Below are 23,335 nucleotides of genomic sequence, written 5' to 3' on the forward strand. Positions count from 1 at the left end.
TCAGTGTGATCCCCTTGTCTTTCCTCATGAAAGTCCACATAACATCGTTACAACTAAACTTATTAAGTGTTATAATTTCTTACACAAAGTAACTCAATCTAATCGATCTCGATTACAATATGAAGGATAAACTATCACAATGAGTACAAATTCAATGCGAGATTTGACAAACATTCGCTTAATGACTGTATCAATTCGGTGGTCGACAAAGATTTCCATACCCTTGAATTTATCATAAGAATTACTGCTAATTTTGAATGACGTACATAAATCTTTGGAAGACGAACTATTTTAATTTTGTATGCTTGAACTTTGAACTATATAAACAAATCAGCATAAACATTTTCTTTAATCAAATTAATTTTGAGAATTTGTTTCAAAAAGTTTACATCAAATACCATAATACACCGAAAATGTCATGCTTAATGTACGAATTTTATTACTGTTTTGGCGTCCCGCGATTTAATAGTGTGAGTTTGTTTAAATTTAAACTTGACTTTATGAACAGCATCGAATATTTTTAATCAATAATTACAATATGTTATATTGTATAATTAGTTATTTATTTTGCTGAATCATCATCGTATAGCTACCAATTATTATTTTATTATTAACAATATGTAACAAAATTTCCATTACTATCTAGAAATTTCTACCGAATAGGAATGCAGAAAATAGTACCGGTATTTCTCATAAAGCTAGATACAGCTATGACATAGTTCTTTATAAAGTTGTAAGAGTTCCCAGGAATTTTCATTAAATTGAAAATTATCCATTATTAAGTATTGATTAAAAAGAAAATCTTTACTTCCGGTAATATTTATTAAATATCGACAGGACTAGTTTCGGACTTATAATTAATCTTCAGCTGTCGTATCAAATTAAGCACATAAGAGACGTAAAACAAGGAAACGATTAACACTAAATAACTTAAAATGTTCGGAGCAAATGTGATAAAATAAAATCGGTATAAAATGGACCAACTCAAATATCTATTATCACTTTCTAACTATTAGTTAGAATAATTTTGAAGGACTTATTTTGTATAATTATAGAATACCTACGTAACATATAAATAAATCGTTTGTAAACTTTAGTTGGAATTATAATACCAATGTAAGCCGTAGAAATGTCATCAACAAGTGTTTACAAGGTTTATCGAATAATCTATTTATGGATATTGTGAAACTATAGGTGAACAGGTCGTTATTAGTTTGGCCATTTCCAATTATAGTGGTAATTCGGAGATATATTTCACAATTACTACTGTACTAATGGTCCATGTTAGGAAACAATTAATAATGTTAATTGTATACAGTATAATTCAAAACATATGATGACTAAAACTTGCTAACCGAATTATTTTAACTTTCTAACTTTGATGTTCGCTAAAAGGTTTTGCTATTTATAATAATACAGTAAAATCGCGCTACAACGGATTAATACGGGGAAGGGAGTGTCCGTTATATGAAAAATTTTTAATTTACACTTAAACCGTTTGAATAAGTAATTTTAACGTACACAAATTCGAATAGCTATCCACACCGTTAAGTTTTCCTGAGTTAGTTCAACTTTTAATTCAATAAAAATATACAACAATCCAACGGTGAATAACAACTAAAACTAGAACTAACACTAGACCTAGAACTAGAAACATTCGGTATTAGCCGTACGTCTCTTAAGACGGCTAAACCACGAGGTAATTTAACACTCAGATAATATTTAATAACAAACAAATTTTAGTTAGCTACATACTTCAACGAACATATCAAATTTTCCAAGAAAATAAGGGGATATCAACTCAATAAAAGGACTAAACACGGGTTTTACGTTTCAAGTTATTAGTGCCGTATTTTTATGCCAGGTCAGTAAAAAAGAGGGAACTTTTTTCGAAGCAAATAAAACCGAGGAAAATTAAATTAATACTTTTTTGTATTTTAAAACATCCTATAACTAAAAAAAACAAGGAATTTATTTTACATTTTCCATATGGAATACGAAGCAAATTTTATACGAAAATTTACGGAAGTAACAAAAATTTTATTTTCCCCACGGCGACGCTTCGAGCTAAAAGAATACGAAAGTAGAATTACGAAGAAGATAAGATGAAATAGGAAACCTTGTTTCCTCACTTGAAAATAAGTGAATTGTTCTCGAGATTATTAAGAATAAAAGAATTCTTTGTTATTGTTATCATTTAAATTACCATTATAGATATTTATTCCGGAAAATAATTGAATATAAATGCTCTAATTAGCATATTATTTTCAGTACTTCAATCATCATCTCAGCGTGAACTAATCCAGTTATTTAAACTGGACGAGTAATTTATGAGTAAATATAAATTTTCCAAGACGCTGGCATTAGTGGGTCAATTAATCTAATTCTAAAATTTGAGGAAAGTTTGTCGCATATATAAAATGTAAATAAAGTTTCAATTTCTTTGATGTATTGTAACTTTTGTATTGCACGAAATCCCTTTTCTACTTGTGTGAACACTTACATGCCATGTAAAGCACTAGAAATCACACATCAAACGAAAAATTCTTTGACGTATCTTTCTCTAGGTTTTCCAATATCCTCTACTAGGATCGTTTGATCTTGTAATTATTCGGACTACAATTTAATTAAAAAAAAGTTATTACAACAAAACATTTTTGTAAAAGTGCGAATGTTACTTTTTAAAATGCAAATACTAGAAACAGACATTTCCAACGTTTTCCTAACCAATCTGAATAATTTATATCTACGTTCAGTTTTATGGATTATGTGCCGTGTATTTCAACGAGGACGTCATCTTCTCGGTTCTTATTTTCATTTCACATAACGTCTAAGGATATTACATTTCTCTTTTACTTCAACTGTGTGGCTATACATATCACTTCCAAATATGGGTATGGCATTTACTTAATCTAATTAGATCATGCGGTTTATTACACATGCATTCATTGTTTTAGGAAGTTATGACAGGAATATTAGGTTTTGAGGTCGATCGTATAATTACTTTTCGTGACAGATTTATGGATAATATGTGGAAATATATGTCCCCTCTCCTATTCTCAACTTTAATTAAGTGAAGCGATTTTCATCTTTAATTTTTTGGAATTATTCCAATAACAAACTTCTCCCACACGTATAAAAATTTTACTCTTTAGAAAATATTTTCAATTAAACGTTTCCTCTTGCATGTATAAATGTTTCCGACATTGCGTAAAATTAAGGATTAAATTTCGCGTTAAAAATGTACCCTCTTTCTTTGTGAAAACGAGCATATAATTTCGTTTATACATTTGCTTTGTACTTTTCAACTGTTGTGAAAGAGGTTCGAGTGGAAAGGACGTGTTACGAGGGTTACGCTTAGGGAAGACGGTTACGGGGCACTGGACTTTGATGTAGGACATATTTTCGCCTGTTATCCAGAAAATATCTTTACTCTGTGTGGGATTGAAATTTTGTGAAGATAAAAATATAACAATTCGATTTGATCGTCAAAGTAGACGAGGGGAAAATGTGAACACATAATACACAAAAGGATCACGTCGTAAAAATGTAGTGTACACCACCCGATCAACTATAACTATGTAGTAAACTCGAATCTACCATTTTATATGTAATCAATAACCAAACAGATATTACATGTTTTGATTAATTAGTCTATCCCGGTGATTCCGCTTCAGCAGCATTAATTATAGCGGACGTTGAATCTTCTCAAACAATGAAGGGTACAATTGCATTACGTTCCACAGATTTGGTTTGACATATGTTGTCATTATCATATGGCAACATAGGTATTGGATTAATGTTTTTAATTTAATTATTAAATACAGAACTTAATGCTTAATTTTGATTAGATATTCTTCGAAAGTATAAACATTATTTTACCAGAAAAACATTCATACATTTTAGTTATTTATACGAAGTTATAGAAGGTCATCATATTATGAGAAGTGTGAATATGATAGCTTTTGTATGTGGTCAATAGTAATGTCAATATCTACTTACCGTAAAGGTTGATGTTGAAGAATACGATTTTCATGGATTCTGAAATAACTTAAACATTTACAATATTCAATTAGTTATTTTGATGGACCTAGAATAGCTAATTCCATTCAGAACGGTTCCCGAAAGTTTTTTGGTATTCTCAAAAATTCTATGTTACTCTATTTTTGCCTACTTCTATGGACCCAAAACTACTTTGAAGCAGTTTTTGACACTCTAAAATAAGATTTTTGAAACTATTATAGAGAATTCTCAGCATTTCTGGAACTCTTTGCTGCTCTGAACGTTTCTAAACTATTTTAAACTGACTAGTTCGTTCATAATTTTTCATATCAACTATTCTGATGGATTCTGAGCTGCTTTAGAACCCTGAAGTACTCTAAGCAGTTTTGACTGAACTTTTAGCTAATCTGAATGATTTTTAGTATCTCTGGAAAACTATTGCCACTCTGAAGCGTTCTGATCGATTCTGAATTAAAATTATTTATCTAAAAGCAAGAGATTATCAAAAAAAATTTGGTACTCAACGCTAAAAACATAATCCCTTCAGTTATGTGGAATGAGAAACGTGGAAGATCTCGTCAATACACAAACATGATAAGTAGTCGATTTGATTTGCCATAAATGGATATTTAATATGAACCATATTTAAAACTTCTAGCAGATAGCAAACAAGTCAAAAACATCGTCTTTTGCCTTTTTGAAATTCAATCTATTATAAATGTCAAGAGGAATTAGTATGATAATTAAGTAGGTTAATATTATACAAAAATAGAAAGCCAAAGAGTCATCTGATAGGAATGAACCGAGTACAAAGGGCGGAAAGCATAAATTTATCATTATGATAACAGAATATAGGAATATAGATGATGTGTCAATCAGGAGCAATATGTATACAACAAATATGTAGCGCAACAGAATATGAAACCTGAATATTAAAATATCTGAAATCTTTATATAGATTGAAATTTTTCTGAATTTAATCCTTGAGAATCTTATCTTGTAAGTCAATCATGATCGCAACGGCTTTTCCATTCGAATTAGGTATACGTCCATGGGACAATATAATGGGTTCCATGGGGAAGCCTAATAAATTGTATCGAAATCGGAGGATAATTACAGCCTTCAAACAATATTCCTCTGAGAAATATTCCATTTGGAAATACATGAGCAATTAACTGTATTTTAAGCAGTTATTATGTTAACGATCTTAAATTGGTTGCCAAGTTCTCTCAACCTCTTCAAACTCGAATACCTTAATCTTACAGAACTGTACGGACACAATAACACTTCATTTTTTTAATTTAAGGGCTTTAAGGGCCAATTGGCAACAGCTCCTTAATCATAACCAAAATGGAATATGGAGTAGCAACAGGTAAACTAAAATTGGTTCTGCTCAATTACAAACAATTTGAATATATTTAGCAGTGATAGAAAATGATTTTAACAATTTATTGTAATATTCTAAAGATGCCAATAAATATAAAAGGCTTATTGGTGTGTCAAAATAGATCAAATCGATTGAAAACACATTTTAGAAGAATTAAATGTGATGTTTTCAAAAAAAGAAGAAGATTTGGAATGCTGGAAATCATTCTTGTATTAGTAAAAATGGTTCAATTACAAACAACTTGGAGATATTTGGCGATTATGTGTTGATCAGAAAATTTGACGACTTTTGACAATGTTTCAAAGATTCCAGAATATAGAAAAAACTTTTTGGTGTTTGTCAAAATAGATGAAATCCATTAGAAATATCATCTTGTTACTTGACAAGGATGAGTAACAATTATTTGCTTTGTGATTAAGCGAACGTTTGGTTAAAACAATATCGAAAATTTATAAGATCCACTGCGACAAGTGTAAGAAGATACACGAACAAGTTTCTGTTATTTCCGTTTTTACGCAGGAAAACACGATACATGTTCTTAGTTAAGATCTTACAGACTTCGAAGTCAAGATATCTGACCTTAAATTTGTATATGCAAGAATAATATTCAGCATCAAATGATCAAACTGAACTAAACACCGTAAATGTTGACAAAAAACATCTTTTGTCAGGCGGAATGTGGTATCCAATCAAGTTTGCAAATCAAATGCAATCGTTTATATTCGTCAATACACTAAATATTAATGTTGGGGATAACATTTTTTATAAATAGTTTGTATAAAAAGTTTATATAAATCTCAGTAATAATTATACTATACAAGTTTCAATAAATTTGGTAATTTATAAGTCACCAAAGCTCATTGAGCAATTTTATATTGTAAATATATAATAAATATATCAATATCTACTATCAATAGCATCAACGAATTACATAAGTTTTGGGATCATCATAACGAATAAATCAGCACAATACAGTCTTATTCCTATATTACATTTGTGATGCTGCAATAAAGAACAAAATAAAGATTTAGAGAAACATTTATTTTTATTTTACAATGAAACAACAAAATCTTTGTAATTATTGAACCTGATATCGATAAGCGAAATATCACATCTACTATTTCTCTCTGTTATATACTGTAATAATAAATTCTATGATTAAAATGTTGTGGTATCACAAATCACAAATCGTAGTAAATTTAATTAAACTCTGCACATTATGACAAATATTATACTACAAAAAGTCTTCGTATATCATAAATTAAGTCTTAACTTTCTTTGTAGCTAATATTGCGCTTTGTTACATTTATAATATATCGCGAACTATGTATTTATATTTATGGTCAACGAGATAGGGCGTTGCACCTACGGTAACACATTTTAAATCTTTCCGCATAGTGGAACGTTGACTTTATGATATGAGCTGATATAGATCCCATGAGGCGCATAAACAACTGGTTCCTATAATAAATCTTTCCGAACAAAATAGTACAACACTGACTACGTGAATATATGAAACACGCAGAATGAAATTATAAATTTACCCTTATGCAATCACGCGACTTTAGATATATGTACAAATTCGCTGCATATACCGAAACAATAGTAATTTAACAAAAGTGTGTTTCAATGAAATTCTAAATCAGGAAGGGTTGCGATTGTTAAGAAAATTAAATTATGTCGCAACAATGAACTAATGGTTAATTTTATTTACGTAAATAATTTAAGTTGATTTATTTTCAACGTAGCTAAAGTAAAATCTCAATATCCTTTGCTCAAAGGCTTTACGTTTTAACCGAATTTATTTGGCGTACGCCGTACTAATTAAATAAGTTCAACTTAATGTAATAAAGAACAAATTTTGAAGCGCCTCCGTAAAATATTAAATGTAATGATTCCATATTAACGGTACTCTAAACTTAGTATATCTCTTACCTTGTCATTAACTCATTTAACCTATAACTTTGATCACTTATCAATTATTACTCACTTTCAGTAAATTATATCGCAGTTTTAATTCGTCAACGAATTGTCTATAACTTTAGCATTATAACTAAAGCATTCATTTTAAAACTTATAATAATAAAAGTTAATTTCTATAAAACTTTTTAATTCTGAATTTTGCCATAAAAAATATCCAGTTAGAAAAAATTCAGGGAAAACTTCGGTTCAGACAATAATTTTCAGTTCATAAAGACGTAAGGAATGATTTCAAAGATCTTTGTTCTCGGGTGAATCATTAAAGCTTTCGTCCTGCGTTTCCTTGAATCGTACTAACGCAACTTTGATATTCTAGATATAAACTCTAAAATCCCGACAATTTAAATTTCTGCCTCATCAATATGTTGTTACCACTTTATATTAAATGATTCATGTGAGAATGGCTAATATCCCGCAAAAATGAGAATAGAAATTAAATTAATGATTGAATTTAGTATCAAAAATCGTTTAAGAATTTAAAATTGAATTACTAAGATTGTTATCTCGCATTCTGAATCTTAAATTTAGTTTTAGATCAAAGGAAAAGAAAACCTTTCAGATTTTAGTTTCTCACTGACGTATTTGGACCGTCGGTTGTGCTTATTTTTAATTTTCTGGAAAATCCTAATGTTTAGACTGAACACTTTATCATTTCAATTTAAGTTGTTCCTGTATATGTGATGATTGTTTATCCTGTTTATATTAACTATAAATTTAGAATAAATATTCACGTTTCACGTAAAGTATTTTAACATCAATCATTTTTAGTTTTGTTGTTGTAACATAAATTTAGTACAGTAAAACCTCAATATAACGGACCTTGTTAGAACTACATTGTTGTATATTTTACAACTGGGAACATGCGAGTTTATCCGTACGTCTTTTAAAACGGATAAACCCGAATGTTTTTAGGTGTGGGTTTAGTGTTAGTTCTAGTGCTAGTGTTAGGTCTAGTTTTAATTGTTATTCAGCGTTAGATTGTTGTATATTTTTCATTGAACTAAAACTTACTTTAAATATATTTTTTTATTTTATGAAATACGGTTTATATCAATAAAGCAATTCCGCTTGGTTACCCAAGTAAAACACAGAAAAAGATAATATTTTTATACAAATATTTATGCAGGGAATGTCGGTTGGGGTTATTAAATTTGTAGCAGCACCCCTGTATTTACCAGGGGGATTGCATTAATGACTAAAATTTGAAGTCACTCTCCATACAATTTAGGTGATTTCAATCAGTTTTTACATCCACTCATCACTTCTATTTCATTTCAAATTACCGTAACAATAAAAATGCTCATAACATTCTCAGGTAAGTAGGGCAAAGTAATTTTTAGTCTCCAAACTCACTTCAACTGAGCTGAACTCATCACAAACCGTTAGATTTTATTCGATTTTACGGCGTGCTTATCTACATCACTGGTATTGATTTTAACTTGGCTATAAATAGTTTGCAAAAAAAAAATGATGAGTACAAAAAAAGTATCTTTTAAATTGAAATTGCTCGTTGGTTTGAAATAAAACGTAACGAACGATATGTTTCAAGATTCACGGGAGGTTTACGCGTAGTATCTAAGATCTATGATTCCAGGAAAACTCGATCAGAAAGTGTCAGACTCTCGAGGGTCGTGTATTTTTGCTTGACGACGATCGACACCCACACGTACATACGGTTATGTTCGAGGTAGAAAACGTAATATGTATCTGAAAACGAGGGAAATCTAATATAAACTAGAGAACGTCCCATCTGTCGCGAATGGAAGTTTCTGTGACGTATCTAAAGAAAATTGTGAATCAGCATTACATATAGGTAACTACACATGTAACTATCAATAATTTCATATTAATAAAATAAATTACAATTTATTATTCGTTACACAATTTGCCAACTCATTGTCAGTTCGAAAAAGAGAAATTGATTTTTTAAATCGTTAATTACAGTGACTTATTTTTAATGTATAAACTTTGTTGACTGAAATTGTCTGAATCTGCAGACCAAGCAGGAGCGAAACTATACCCATAACGCTCAAATGGGATCATTAAAGATGATGGTTACCTCCCAGACCAAGTGTTCAATGCAGATGACACCGTCTTCAAGAACTTTTATTACAATAAAAAATGCTTAATTCTTTAGTGTAGTAATAGATCGTTTTATTCTGTAGCTTTCCACAAATATAATGGGAATGTTTATTACTAAACTGTTAAAACTCTAAAACCTTGAAATAAAGGGTTTGGTGCAGTTTTTGGATTGGATAATATGGTATTAATTACAACGCATCGATCGTAAGCAACCTCGACTAAACTCAAAACTGAAAATGTAAGATTCTATCTGATTGGGGAATAGTTCTCTTCCTCCCAAGAGGTTATAGTATGTACTAATCAAGTTTGAGTGGATATAGTATTAATTGAAACGTCTTACAATTGCAAGCGAACTTGGTTTAATCAGGCAAAATGATACATTTTCCGTTTTGAGTTCAGACGAGATCGCTTGCATTCGACTAGTTGTAGTATGTGTTAATCAGGTTTAAGTGGATATGGTATTGATCACAAAGCGTTGGCCGCAAGCGAACCTTTGTGGAATTAAAAAATGAGAATGTATGATTTTGCCTTATTCGTCGACTTTGTTTGCATCCGTGAGCCCATATGTATGTGTTAATCAATCTGATTAACAAAATTAAATCTGATGGTTACAATCTGACAGCGAATGGTCACAGCACATAATGTATACTTATTCTCCTATAACTTGCAAGAAAAGTGGGTATATATAACGATTCTCAAATATCTATCCATGTAGGAGAGTTTGCTAAGTCTTTCATTTCGGATTTATTCAAAACCCGACCACAATAAAGCTTCTAGCTATAAAGTTCCCTTTGCTTTTACGAAAACTTTATTGTAATGTAAGTATGTAATCTTATTTTTTGAATAGTTGGAAACAAAACCCTATCAAGGCTGAAAGAGTTATCCATGTTGCAAGAATAATAATCAAATAAAAACCATATAAAAACTTCTAACTTGCGTTTATTTATATAAAGTCGTACTAGTTTCGGGTTACCCCATCATCAGCGACAAAGTCAATGAAGCTATAAAAGGTGCAGACTGGAAATTAGGAGAAAGTAAAGCATTTTGCTATCTGGTGGATAAACAAAATGAAGATGAAGTTGAAAATACAAATGGCGACGTTAAAAATGTGGAATGTTAAAAAATTAGAAATTCGAATAAATCTTTAAGATCGTTTTAAAGATGTGTTGGTGAGAAGATGTTTGGTGTTTTAAAGATGAGGCGACTCATCTCATCCCACCATTTGTATTTATCCCACCATCGCCATTTGTATTTTCAACTTCATCTTCATTTTGTTTATCCATCAGATAGCAAAATGCTTTACTTTCTCCTGATTTCCAGTCTGCACCTTTTATAGCTTCATTGACTTTGTCGCTGATGATGGGGTAACCCGAAACTAGTACGACTTTATATAAATAAACGCAAGTTAGAAGTTTTTATATGGTTTTTATCCTATCAAGGCTGTTGGGACATGGATATAATGGCAGGCTGCATCTACAGTTACAAGAATAGTACATAAGTAAAGGTTTACTCGATTAGGAGCAGCTTCTTTTAAACATTGCATTGTAGCTCTGTTGAAAATTTCAACATTTTTTTTATTTCAACATATTTCAATTTTCAAGCTTGCTATAGCACGGAAACCATTCCCAAGAGTAATATTGTTTACGGGAAATATGATCATGAAAAGTAGTTGTCAGTTGCAACCATATATTTTTAATTTACATAACACGTAATGTTTCATGGCATATAAACATGCAATCACCGAAAACCTCCAATTTCAGTAATTAAAATTTACTGAAATTTTCTAATTAAAAAAATTGAATAATAAACATAAATTAGAAATATTGGCTATAGTGCAATATAGTTGGAATGTGCTCGAAATATTTAACGGCACTTAATCTAGCATAACCAATTTTATGTAGCGGATTATCCGATAACAGTACAGTCCTCAATTAGTATTATCTGTTCCGGATTTCGGTACATTTAATAAAGGGAGCGTACCAAAATTAAATTTTAATAAGTTTGCTACGGTGCTTAAAACAAAAAAAGAAAAATTAATGAAGCCCACTTTTATTGTAGCGATTAGAACATTGTTCCGGATTGTTCAACTTTGACCTTTTCGCTAAAAAGTAAAAAGGATATATTAAACGCTAAAGCACCACAACAGATGGGGATTAAATAAAGAATAACCGAGGTTTTATTTCGCTCAGAAATAATCTATTAATACTGGATATTACAATCATAAAATTCGGTTTTGGAAAGAACATTTTTCTCTCAACTAAAACGAGAATAAAACCCTAGGAAGTTTGTCGTATAGGAAAACTTGGCACTCGTTCAAAATGAGTTTGACCCTAAATTACAGGTGCATTTACCGTTTCATTGCCCAAGGATGTGACAATTTCTACTCAGTTATTACGAATCGGGGTCAGCACTGCATCTAACTTCATCCATAATATAGGTTTATTAAAGCACATACTGTGAAATAATAATGATAATAATGATATGTTTATTTTAGGAAAACTATCACAATAGTGTGTTTAAGTTAAATAACAAAATCAATTCAATTACAACACCATACTGTGCAGTTAAGGAAACCAATTGAAATGTAAATAAGGCAATTCCCGGAGCAGTGCAATTTCATCGGCTATTATAGTTTTCCTTTGCAGAATAAATTGATGTTGCGACAATAAGAAATCAAAAATTCATTACCATAACTTAAAATACAACTTTGATTAAGTAAGGTAAAATTTCCAGAAATTGTCCCAAATTTAATTAAATAAACCAGTCAAAATTAAATTATATATGCAATATAAAGGCTAAGAGAACCCCTTTTCTAGAAGCAGCAAATCAATGTCTTGCCCAGTGCCACTAACGACTAGTGATTTGTAAGGTAGAGGAAGCTGATGGGGCGTTTCTCGTAGCCACGAAAGATTAGGAACCAAGAAACGTGATCGAGGAAAGGTATCTAATGAACCGGGAATTGGAAAACAATTTGATGGCGCAATTTAGTAAAATTGTTATTACTTTTAGCTTCAATTCTGCTATATAAGTATAAAATTTCAATTTTTAACCAAATCAATTTTGGATTTTAGAGTTTTTGATACAATTCGTCTAAATATTAACTTTTTCAAACAAAATCTCAACTATTTCATGTCAGTCGAATACACCCAGATAGAAAATAATTTTGGTGTTCAAATATTTGCAGACCGCAAAGAGGGTCAATGTGGAAAAAATTAATATTGTCACACAAATATTTATCAACGGCTATGGTTACCGTGTCGCTATTATATTAGAGTTGTCAATCATGAAACAATATCTAATTATCATATTTTCCATTATAGGCGTTTTTTATTGTAAAATTGTTGAGAGAATTAAAAAAATTAATAAGAAAATTGAATTATATGGTTGTATTTTATGCTTGTTAAACAAAACGAATGGTAAATGGCATGATCGATATTTGCGGCATGACCAGCTACTGAAAGTCAGCTGAAACCAGTGAATCAAAGCATTATGCTCGGAAGAATGAACTAGAAACGGGCGATGTACCATATTATCCTGTAACTGGCAGAAAGGTTTTGTGCGCCCAATGGAGAGTTATATTCCAACTTGACCTCTTCAAGTTCATATTTTACATTTGACATAACTTATTATTTAAAAAATATTTTGGTAAGAAAACATTTTAATCAAATAATAAAACCTAAAAAAAAAGAAGTAAACTAATGATGATAAATTATAAAAATGAAATGTTTATTGGTAGATAGTTTATGACGGCTATTAGTCAGAACTTACATGAAATTTAGATGACCTCGATATATGAATGTTTTCAACTCAAGAAAACTTATGGCCCGTGAATCACGTGCGGATTCCAACCCTTCAAATAACGTCAATTCGGCACGCTAGCAAGAAACCAACTAGCGCTCATCTATACAGACGCCAGCGTTGTGACGCCCAAGGGAGAGTCGAAAAGCATGCGCCTTATAGTTCTTCCAAACATTTTCCACAACCGAGGAAAAATTTATGGACTCCAACGGTTACTTATCGTCCAAGAAAATTCTGAGCGTTAACAAGGAAAAGAAATAGAAGGCGAAAAGTTTATAACGATTTATATGGGTCCAAAAAAATTATCTAAAAGTATAAAGTTAGAAATTTTTAGATGAATGCTATCAGTTTTCTTGGACGCGAAAAATGGACTATTACGGCTTTCAATCACGAATGTAGGTAGTAAAAATCGAAAACATAATAGCTTTAAGCGTATCTTGCCAGCAAAGTGATGTTTTACGAGAAGGCGAGGATGTTAGAAGCGTAATAAGCACGAACATAAATCTGAATGGAATATGATTCCGAATATAAAACATTAGTTTTATATTATGCAGTTAATTTTATATTGTGCAAAATTATTATTCAAGTAATATTAATTTTTTGTTATAAAACTACAACTTACAACCCTTTAAGGGTTATTACAAATGACTAGAACATCTTCATAACTCTATTCCTTGACTATTTATTTGGGGATAAATCGTTACAAAAAAGGATTTTACCGCAAAATGATAAACGGAATTATAAAATACGTCAACATACGACATAAATCATTTAGAAGTAATAAAAATATCAACTTAATCACTGGAAATAATTAACTTTGAAATTTATTAATTTCAGTCGATAAACCGGAGAGTATGATAGTCGTGATGATTGATGTATCAATTAATGACAAAAATTTTATATAAAAACTAAGATGCGAAAATAGGATTGCAGATGATCGCACACATTTATTGAACTATCAAATAAACTGCTATTTGGTATTGTGCTTTATCAAGCTTTAATTTATTAACGAGATAAGAAAAACATTAATACAACTCGCTTTTCCCGAGAGAATTGAAAGTTCAAAGATTGTTAGCTCTATTCGAAAAACATTTACAAACTATACACTTTTTATGCCGAAATGCTTGAAATGCTGTGTTATTTCATCGGCTCTACACTGAAACGTTGCCCTGCCTTCAAATACGTTTTACCCTAAAGCTGGCTGAGAGCGTGGTAAACCATGCATAGACCACAATCACTGTAGGAATGGATGTTATTGCAAGGTTTTTGCTAAAGCTGTGTGTGGATCAATCAATTTTTTTCAACCTTTTCTTTGCAAACGCACATGCATTAGTCCAGTCTTGCTGTGTGTATGTTGACAAACTTTAAATATGCGTTGTTTAAACATGTCTTGTTTATAAGATATTAATTTATACATTAATAAGTATACATATAAACCTCAACAAACACGATTTTCTTGGATTGCAACTAATCTAGTTTGTTTGGGGTGGCATCGATGTAAGAGCCTGAATGCAGTATATTTGGACTTCAGAAAGGTGTTTGACCAATTGGATTATGTCATCTTACAAAAAAAAAGTTAAGTAACTTTGAATTGAGTGTCTGTCTGCTGTTACTGATGAAATATCAATTTATTGCACAACTTTAAAGTGTTTCTGCTTCTGGCATTTACCACCAACATCACCAAGTTCTTGGACTGTTATCTGTTCGTGCTGATGGTTTGAAAATTTTCTCAGCTGTTGATGATGACTTGGAGAAATGACTTCAGCACTGGTAGCTTAGATACCATTTATCGTTTAAAATATTGAATCCTTTATAATGATTTAGTCTAAAAAAAATCAGGTTATGGTAGTTTAGTTTCTAAACCCTTTCTAATCTACCATTTGCGTCTGTGATTCTGACATGATTCTCTACCATAATGTGCGTTGAAAATTTTAATTGAAAAATAATTCACATACCTAAGATCCATACTGGAGTATTCGTTGATCAATTTGAGGTATTTAGTTATAGACCTATATCATTGCTAGCATTATTTAATAAAACACTTATATCCACAAATATAGACGAGACAACGATGCATACAATTCGGCATCATCGACGTTCGTTACGTCGAATTTTGGTGACAGAGCCAACAACGTTTTGGTTCAAGTTCAAACCGTTCACAAATAGATGCTTGCTGGCCGTCAAGTGAGGTTAAATCTGGTGCAAGAAGACGAAGCTCAACTCTTTCTTCTTCCTTTGTGCGTCCATTACTACATATGTTTTAGTAGCTACCAGTCTGACATTCATTGTATATATCTTAGCATTAGGTTTATTCTTATGTCGTGTATGTTTTTCCCATAGCCTCGCGGATTCTGTCATTGGTAATTCTATGTTCCGTCGCTGGTTATTTGTAGTTCTAAATATTGCTGGTATATTTTATACACTTCCTATCCTTTAAGGCAAAGTCCTGCTGCTGTCCTCCCACACATATATACGCTGCTTTTTGTATATTACCTTCCAGACCCAATTTACTCTATTCCTCTATGAGCTTCCGTTATGTATTTCGTAGCTTGCTGATTCTGTGCAATTACTCTTTGGTGATTAGAAAAACATGGTGTGTAGATGATGCCGTCATTTACCGGAATACTCATGCTTTAGGATCCTTATTGTTTTAGATTCATAGTATTAGATATATTTTGAACAATGCTGCGGATAGGCAGCACCACTGCTTGAGTTCATTCATTATCAATAGAAAATAAATTTTATAAAGCAGAAAACCATTTTTATCGCTTGTCTTTATAACATTTTTTACTGTGCTTAATTTAATGTGAAGTCGAGCTAACAAAATCTTATCCATGGCACTAAAGCATCGTCGATAAGCGTTTTTCGCCAATATTTTCGTGTTATCTTTGTGACCCGATATCTTGCTTTTCTCTCTCTCTGCTGTCAGACTCACAAATGAATTTCTTGTATTTTGTGAAACCTTGTTGCATTGTTGCAGTAGCAAATTAATCGCTTTAAAACCACCAGATACAATTCAAATATTATTTGAATAGTCTGTTATTATGTAAACAGTTTTTAATGTTAAGATTCTTTCATTTACACTTTTTATTCAATAATACAGAGATTTGAAACAATCTTTTCCTTTTATTTATCAATACAACTTTTATGCTGGCTGGAAAAGAATCTATAAACAGTCCCTTAAATACATACTATCATGATTCATGATATCGATTCCTCGCATATACTGGAAACAATATCGAAACTGAACGGAACTGAACGGTTTGTTTTTTGTTATATCCTGTTATTTGTTTTATATCTATTATTGCAGAACTCTCGCATGTTGAAATTGCGCACACTGTTAACTATTTTCATCGTGAAGCGGGTTTGATATCTTGCAATTCACGAATTCTCTGTAAATGTTTTTGGTAAAGTTGCTTTCGAGCTTTTACGGCCTGTAACGCAGGCCGTTTAAGTTGTAGGATATTTTAAAGTTTTCTTTTTTTTATTATGTGTGTTATCTTTTTAAAGTTACGTCTGTTATTTTACACTTTTTTTGCGTAATTTGGTATTTTTCTTTTTTAACCTTTTCTATTTTTTTTTCTTCAATTTTTTAGTGATAATACAAAACGTAGCGATTTAAAAAGCGTAATTAATAATTTCGAACGCTACTAATAACGCGGTAAGAAATTCAACATCACACTTCACTGCGCGGGAATAATTTCTAAAAAGGTTCCGGAAGTAACATATCACTTAAAATTGACGACTTGTTTTCAACCCCAATGAAAAATGCCATAAAAGATTTTATCCCTTTCCAATTCGAAATAAAGTTGTTACAAATATTGTTAGAAATATGATAAAGTTTTATTGGATCCCATTACGAGAGTTACATATTCACCGAATTCTAGAAACTTTATTTTCATTTCCCTTGGCCACCCTTCCCAAGTTTCTATTAGAGTTTCAAGAGATTGTTTACACAGGAAAACTAATTAGTCCACTAATGGTTGTGTACCAGGAGAATTTATGTCTATAAACCGAATCTCCGGTACACAAACTATCTTGTGGTATCAACAGATATATAGCTTTATTAACTTACTAGTTCACTGTATTACTGTGCATGAATTTATAGCAGTCGTATAAAATATACGTGATATATGTCGCAGACAAATAGTAATTTCTGGAAAATAACCTTTTTGTTGATTTAAGAACTCCTATTTTACCATTAGCAAATAGTCATTTAACTTAATAGTATTTACTTAAATATGTTTTAAAACTTTTTTTGAGACTTTACCACTTCAATCTTCTTGTAATCAAGCTTTATAGAACAAAACAATTTGTTAAGTTAAAGAATTATGAGGAAGTGTCAGTTGTATCTTAAAACTTATGCTACACAACTGTTTTTGAAGCAATGAAACTGATTCAGGAAATTGAAGTACAACGAGATGGGCCGGTATGGCGTATAATAAAAACTTAATGCGTCTTTTACCGGAGTCATAAAAGTAACCATAAAGCGATTTATTTTGGGGAAAAATTACAGCAACGGCGATAAAAACAGCAGCATTCGTTTTTAGGGAGATATGAAATTCTGAGCTGTAAAGTTGTCTTTGAGTGATTCCGGTTTCCGGTGGGGAAAAGTTGCATAATTTTAGAAATTTTTAGTTTAATGACAACGTTTGAAACATTCCAGGTGCGATTACTGCCTTTAAAGATAAAGTTGGATTATCTCCGATTGAAATACCGGCCTCATAAATAACGAGCTGAACCATCGAATATTTACGGTTACAACCAGTTTCTAATAAATAACGAATTACTGACATTTTCCGAATGTACGAGATAGGATTTACAGATTTATATACATATATACCAATTTTGTACTGAAGACACCTTAAAATATGTCATGTTTTTACATTATTCAAGTTGCAAATGTTGTTATGGCGCAAATATTTTGGGTGTTATTTTGTCAGTATGTTTTAGCTACCGATATAATGTAACATGTTGGTACCCGTATTAATTATGCGAGCTTTGTAACAACGGTGCCTTTGTTCATGTGTTAGTGTCAGGTTAGTAATTTCCTAGAGCGGCTAATAAATTAAAGGGGGAAAGACACAATTTAAATAGGGTGCCATAGTTTAGTTATACAACTCGGTTCATCTATGTCTTGAGTTTTCAAAATTATCCAATTGTGGAAGTGATAATTAAACAAGTTTCGAAGTATTCAGTTTGATCTCTTACTTCCACATTAACTATCAAAACTTAGTTCTTTGTAATAAGAAATTGGGGGAGGTATCTATAGATGACAGTAACTTCTATTGAATTAAGTTAGTTAACGACTATACTGTTTATTAATGTACAACTAAAAAAGCTAATTACAACTTGTGCTAAAAAAATAACATTTCTTTGTACATATTTATTGACTGACACGATTTTCTTTGTATTTTACTACGGCAATATTGATGTGGCTGAGAAGTTTTCGGACAACAGTAATTGAAATTCCCCATTTTAATTAAAAGCCGCTGACACTGGATTTTGTCGTTGTGACAATAAAGTGCGACCGAGATTTGTAAATGTACAACGGCGTATCAGATTCGAATAGCGCCAAATTTTACAGTTTTCAATGTTATTTTTGTTCGATGTCTGTTAACAATAGGTATTCGTGCGAATCATGATTTTTCATTGTACCTACTCTGTTCAACGAACGTGACATCGACGGTGTGTTTTCTGCTCATTGTTTCTGTAAGTGGGGCAAAGCAGATAGTGTATATATAGAATATCAATCATGGTGGTTTATATAAGTCATGCAATTAGAACCAATTACTTGAATTACTAATATATTATATTCAAATATAGATAATATTTTGAATTCTTAGACTTACGAAGCGAATAATTGTTTCATTTATCTTTAGATATGATAAATATTATAATATGTATAGTCTGAATATTAACAATATGTCTAACGACTATGTATACCAAGCGATCTGCTCTAAGCTTAGGGAATTTCGTCGTATGTAGACCAGACTTAATTACATAACCACTGATTAGATATGCTTTGAGGGAACATTTCGGAGATATAACGGATAGAGCAACGCTATAATAGATTTTATGGAAAGATTAAAATTAATCAAATCCACCACTTACATTACCGATACATACAAAACAACCCAAATCTTTAAACGAACCTTACAACATTGTCATTAAAAATCAGCGTTAGAAAATCTCTGAAATAGAAGTGTTAACGCAAATGAATTACCGACATTGGAATAAGCAAACTAATTCTTCCAAATACTAAATTAACCTTAATGACTTCTCGGCGGAACAAACAACCAATTAACCCCGATTACCGTAATTAACGCCTATTATCAAACAATCATTACGCATCGACAGATCACGCTCAAAATGAATTCCCGTCATAATCGATACTGATAAAGTCGTTACCTCAGCAATAGCAATGTCTTTTGAAAAAATGTTTGACGTTTCGGATGCTTCTTCCGGAACAAGTTCGTAGTTTACTGCGAAGAAGAATACTGGTGCTGATTAAAAAAACAATACATGGAGGGTCAGATATAACAAGGAATTGTGTCAACTCCTCCTAGAAACCTTCTCATGCAGTTCATCAGACTCAATCCGAAATTCACTTCGAACTAGACGAGAGGAAATATAACACCAAAATATAGTTACTTCTTTATTGGCATACAACAGCGTACAATCAAGTATATGTATAATTCACGCCATTTCAAGTATAACTAGAACAAACCCTTGATTTACGACAAAATGTAGAAGAGAATCTGGTAACGTAATTAATACTAAAAATCGAAGAAAAATATCAACCATACCTAAGATCCACCAATTCCAAAATTACAACAATGAATAATGACAAAATACAATGAATTATAAAGCAGTCTATAAAACAAGCAAAACCACAACGTAAAATTGAAAAAGAAAACTACTGAATTATTGAAGCCTACCACATATTCGCTACTACATCAATCTGACCCAACCTATAACAATCAATAAAAAAAATAGAGATAGTATAAATACGATTGAAAATTATCTAAAAATAATATCAAGCAACATCTCATTATTCTTGTTAAATTAGTAGCAAAACAGTAGTAACAATAAATAAAGAAATCAAAAAAACACTTAACGCTTTACACTCCAGGACCAAAAGAAAACTAGTCAATGGTAACGGAGTTGCAATAAAATCTCTCTCTACAACAGTAAACGCAAGCGATAAGGAATACACAAACAAGTGTCTGAACCTAATAAGGAACGAAATATTATTGGAACACTATATAAATGATGAACTTACTGAGAGATAAAATTCTCTTCTACCCTCAACTAACATTAAATAGAATAGAAAAATCACAAATGGGACTAGTATTTTCAAAATACACATCACCATAATTTTCAACCCTTATGACCATGTGTATTCAGCGTTTTAAGAAAATAAAACTTTTATGTCTACACTTCCATATTACATATTCAACGAAAAATATGGATAAAAGTCAAACAAAACGGCGAAGTAGTGGAAAATCAATATCTAATTCCAAAACAACCAAAACCGTGTATCATGAACGAATTGTGATATCATGATGAAATTAAAAACATTTTAAAGCAAATTTAATAATATATCAATGTGGTGTAAATTATTTTATATTTTCCATACGCTTTATTTTTATGATTTTTTAAAGACAACTGCACATATTTTATTGCCATAGATTTGAATATGATATTGTCTTTTCGGCAACCTGTATCAAAATTGCAAGTCGCCCTAGGATTCTTTACAGAATTCAACTTTAAACAGTATTAATAACCAATTATAATCTTTAAGTCCGAATTTGTAGATGTAACAAATAACCTTCAACATAGTTATTTTTACTGATCTTTGGTAATTTTAAAACTTAAATTATATTTATAACAAAGTTAAATAAAGGAACTAAAAAACATGTTTTAAAAACAGTTTAATACGTGACCGCGGAGAGTTTTTGATAGACGAGCTTGTCAAGTACCCTATTTTAGTGATTTAGCACTTTTAGGCTAAGAAAGTTGTTTGCGTTCCCCTTAATCTTTTTAAAGTTTTAATGGTTCTCGACGTTGACTTAGAAAGTAGAAAACAAATAGTAGGACTTTGTTCTGTTTCGGAAGGAGTTCAAATAATTTGTTTAAAATATGAAAACGAACTCCGTTTTTGAATAGAATAGTCTCATGAATAGCAATAAAAACTTAATGTTCTGTAGTTACGTTACTTTTCAGTCTAGAAGCCGCGAAATCGCAAAAGTTTCAAGACTGATTTATACGATTAACATTAACATTTTCTGACTAAACTTCGTTAAAGTTCTATATTACTTTTTTGTGTGGTGATTAGTATAGTAACTGTTCTGGACAATTTTCCTTTCGGTGTTATTACAAACTTTGATATTAATTAAGAATTTTCTTGTGACTAAAACTTCCAATAACTACTAAATACTGTGGTTTAATAGTCTCTCCAACTTCTTAATACCTTTCCCTTAATATCCTTCTTATAAACAAGTTCTTATAAGATTTAGACCAAAACTAACGAAAAGAAAATTCAATATTATTGGATGATAAGAGTAAATCGTTATTATCTTTATTTTTATCTTTTTTATTATATGTAGCAATTAAGTATAATTATCATTTTAATTAGATGTTAATCATCAAATTTTACCAAATAATTTAACAGTTTGAAAAATATGCTCTAAATCAGTAATTATAACAAATCGGTAATACTAATCGAACAAATAGCCCACAGGAATATAAATTAATTAACCCCTCTATAAATTTCAATAGTAAATTTTCTCGAATTTCCTGGAAAATCGTAATTTGACATTACCCAACCATTTAATTTCCTAACTAAAGACACATTTTCGACGCGACAAACGACAACAGTGTTCGTTTACAAGGAGAATTAATTAGGTCAGTCGCGTCGTTCTAATGAAGATTTATGTGAACGTCGTATTTGCTATGCTCAAATTCTGTTCGGCAGTTAATAATTGCGGCGATCTTTTGGAAGAGACCAACGTTCCTTTAACTGTCGTTTTTTTTCGTCGTATTTGCTAACATATACACGATCCCAAACGAAATATATCTCTGTCTCGCCCTTAGGGGAAAGCTTTGTGCCTCAAAGGAAACTGTCTGTTTATTTGTCGCTCTGTTGAAGCTTTCAAACAAGTTTTCGATGTCTGTTTTGTTTTCTCCTTTTTCGATTTTTAGTAAACATAAAAAGTTTATTTTCTTGTGGGATAGAGTAATGAATTTCATCGGAGCATTTTAAACGAATTCCTCATTGTGTTCTGTTGCACCTAATAAAAATTCTACTACTAGTACTTTCCGATGGATGTTTTGAGTGAACGAAGAATTTTTTTATTTGCTCTTTTAATTTACAAAAATGCATTTTTCAAATGTACATTGATTACACGAAAAAGTAAGTGTGACAACCAAAAATGTATCCGGAAATAACTCATTTTTTTGTGTAATAGACCTCGTCAATTGTGACATGTAATAGCTTTGAAATATGCATCGGAAATACTACGGATGATTGACAATATTTGATTTATAACTCGCACTGTATCAATAACAGTATTGTAGGTTTTGATGGATTTCTCTTTTATCTACAAAACAACCACCTCAAAAATACATTTCAAAGATTTTTAAGTTTTAGTTAATAACAATGTATAATAATTATTAATTAAACAGTACTTATTGATAAAATGCAACATTTCGAACATCCTGAATGTTCAATTACCCATCGGTTATATGTGTGATTTGGGCTGAATGAGACAAGTAGCGCGTGCAACTGGTACTTTGACGCTTTAAAACGAAGCAAAGCGTGCTTCCGATTTCGCACCATACGAGTTTGTAATCGAATCGAAGCACTTCCTGCATTGAAATGAGAAGCTTAGTTCCTGTGTTACACTACTAACTTTAAATTCGAAATACATTTAGGTAATAAAGTGACAATAAAATTCTTAATTAATGTTAAATAGATTCACAGTTTAATAGTACATTTTTAAAACTTTCGGTAACCTTTCCATTACGAAAACAAATTTAGATCGTCGTAAATTTTAACTCACTTTTATCTTTAAGACCAAT

General features: G+C 31.1%; 1 protein-coding gene and 1 long non-coding RNA gene across 4 annotated transcripts in view; one reads left to right on the forward strand and one right to left on the reverse strand.

Moving 5' to 3' along the window:
- The window catches only part of LOC111426958 (somatostatin receptor type 2-like), a 91,834-nt gene that overhangs the window by 59,070 nt on the left and 9,429 nt on the right, over positions 1-23,335 (reverse strand). Inside the window, exon 1 of one of the 3 annotated variants that reach the window (XM_071194342.1) lies at positions 13,220-13,299. The exons of 1 other annotated variant lie outside the window; for it this stretch is intronic. The gene's annotated coding sequence lies outside the window, so the exon portion shown is untranslated. Of the gene's footprint in view, positions 1-4,002; positions 4,022-13,219; positions 13,300-23,335 lie in introns of those variants that run through there. One more of the 3 variants, XM_023061879.2, reaches the window with a different exon arrangement.
- On the forward strand, positions 12,013-12,776 carry LOC139428918 (uncharacterized). Its single transcript, XR_011639592.1, has 3 exons — positions 12,013-12,171; positions 12,268-12,446; positions 12,523-12,776. It is a non-coding gene; the product is annotated as an uncharacterized lncRNA (long non-coding RNA).

Source organism: Onthophagus taurus, chromosome 2, assembly GCF_036711975.1.
Source record: "Onthophagus taurus isolate NC chromosome 2, IU_Otau_3.0, whole genome shotgun sequence".
NCBI lineage: Eukaryota > Metazoa > Arthropoda > Insecta > Coleoptera > Scarabaeidae > Onthophagus > Onthophagus taurus.